This window comes from Pyxicephalus adspersus, chromosome 11 (genome assembly GCF_032062135.1).
Source record: "Pyxicephalus adspersus chromosome 11, UCB_Pads_2.0, whole genome shotgun sequence".
In the NCBI taxonomy this organism is placed as follows: domain Eukaryota; kingdom Metazoa; phylum Chordata; class Amphibia; order Anura; family Pyxicephalidae; genus Pyxicephalus; species Pyxicephalus adspersus.
This window is the reverse complement of record NC_092868.1, coordinates 30194541-30197274: the sequence shown is the minus strand read 5'-3', so window position 1 is coordinate 30197274 and position 2734 is coordinate 30194541.

Here is a 2734-nt window from a genome sequence, read left to right as displayed (position 1 = left end):
CCACAAAATATTGGAAATCTTATTCCTATTGTCACACTTACCTCTTCCTCACTAAAGCGCAGACGCCTCTCGCTTGCGCATGCGGGCAGTTCTGACGCTGGGCATGTCTCTGTTTCCAAGCTTTATTAGTTCCATCCAATCTGCTGGCAAATCAGAAAATAGCCTCTTGACCATCTCTGACTATTTAGCTAGCTCACACACTGCACTCTGTGTTTGTACAACGTGTCTCCACTATTGCTTAATTCAGTGTTTCCTCTGTCCAGCTCCTGTGTTAACCCCTTGTTATCCAGTCTGTTGGTTCTCAGCCAACTTACCTGTGCTGTTCCAGTGTTCCTGTCTCTCTGTGGATATCCCTGAGTCACCTGTTCCTCCTGTTGCTTCCAGTGTTTCCTGTGTTCCCTGTTCCCTCAGTGGCCCATGTCACTAGTGTCTGTCTCCTCGATCCCTGGCAATTGACCCTTGGCGTGTGACCTGATCTCTCTTGCTTGCTGCCTGGCTGGACCCCGGCCTTCTTCAAATATTTTTCTGCTTTGTGATTTGGTACCGTGATTTGCCCACCTTGGTGGAACCACGACCTGGCAGTAACCAGCCTCCCAACATCTTCACCATCAGAGGCTCTGGAGAAGACTTGGTTACTGCATAGACTCTGCCCTTGGCCTCTCCCACGGCCCACACCACCTCCACGTAAGCCATAACCCCCCTAGTGGTCCTGTCTCTCTGTGCATGACACCTATCTCTATTGATTAAAGCTAAATTATGCTTCTTACCAAGAACTATTATTACTTTCTATTTATATATATCATATATTACCAACATATTACTCAGCGCTTTACAAAGTCCACATTGTTATCTATAACTGTCCCACAGAGCCTCATAAGTCATTGGAACAGTATAGGACAATTTTGTGGAGGAAGCCAGTTAACCTAACTGCATGTTTTTGGGATGTAGGAGGGAACCGGAGTGCCTGGAGGAAATCCACAGAAATACAGGAAGCACATGCAAACTCCTACAGATACTATCCTGATTGAGATACTATCCTGAGAATTTGGTGCTGCAAAGGCAAGAGTGCTAGCCACCACGCTAACCATGACTTGTGTGTGTCATCAAAAGATCCAGGATAATGCTTGGCTATTCTGGGGGCACGTAATAGAGAGGGATACCTAATTTGTTCCCTGGACCTATGGCAGCCAGCGCTTTACCTTATTTTTAGGTGGGCATGCAAAACCATCACATACAATGCAATATGTGCCATGACCAGTGGAGGCAACTGATCCAACGCTGCATGTGATGACTTCAGAATGAAAGGAAACAACATGATTGGAGAATAGCAGCAGCTTCATGTGATCATTTATCCATACCGGAACTGGGGAGAAGTCTGCGGATGGATTAAGTAATATTCTCTGAATATAAAAATACCAGCACAGTTGTCAATCTCCTAAATTCTTTAGTAGTGCAACACCATATTTAAAATTGTTATGATCCATACTGATGGTGTCAGCCAATCCTTGTCTGCAAAAGAATGAATATTCTCTATTACATTCTTCTCCAATAAACAGTGGATCATAAATGTATAGGGTGGCACCCAAATGTCACTTTTCAAAAAGTTCAGCTTTAATAAATAGAATAGATTTATTGAATTACATATATTTAGAGAATACTGTGTACAAGAATACGACTTAAAATGTTTCTATTTACTTTGGGAGACCTGTCTTGGATTATTAAAACAAAGAGGTTGTAGAATATTTGATTTAAACTGTGTTTTAATATCAGTTCCTATAAGTCACATATACTATAATGATTGAATATTTACAATAAAAACAGTTTCTTTGATATATGTTGTAATTCTTCTGACACCCCAACTTCATAAAACAATATATTCACCCTGGTTAATAGAAGTTATGGGACACTAAATTTAACATTTTCCTCCTACTTTCTTTTATTCTCTTTTTTGTGTTCTGCATACTGAAACTGTACAGCTTACCAATGATCTGTACATTGTTTACAAGATATCTTGCAAACATTTTCTGCAGCAATAGGAATGCTTCAATTTCCTGCTGTTATCTCAAGGTCTTTCTTAAAACAAAACAGTATAAAACAATGCTGTCTGTGTGGGTTAGTTGACAGAATAATTTACATCATAACTGGTGTTTGTGAAATATTTAAGGGCCTATAAATTTATATTGTTATTTTATTACCTTTTTTTTACATTAAATAATTATGTTTGTTGTTAATTATTTACTATTTATTATGTTATGTTATTATATTTTTTTAAATCTTCTTATAATATATATATATAATACACATATAAGTATGTAATAATATGCAGCATATTAAAGTCCATCGTCAAGTCGATAATTGTCCCTTTAACTAACAATCTAATCACCCTACCAAAGCCATATTCACATATCCATAAGCCATTATCAATATTACATTTTTGGGGGGTGCTAAAAACCTGCCAAAATGTGCTTGAAAACCAGAAGAAAACCCACACAAAATGGGGAAAACATATAAACTCCTTGCAGATTTTGCCAAATGTTATCGCCAAATTTTCCATTTTTAATTTGAAAAGTATTTGAATCTTCAGTGCACATTTTTTAAATCTTGAGTGTAAAACTTATTCTTAAAAGAAAACCTAGAAAACCTTAGGGAATTGTTTTTAACAAATAACAAAAGAAATATAACAGCACTTTTATTTGGCAAACAGTTCATCTATCACAAAATGAAGACATGAAAA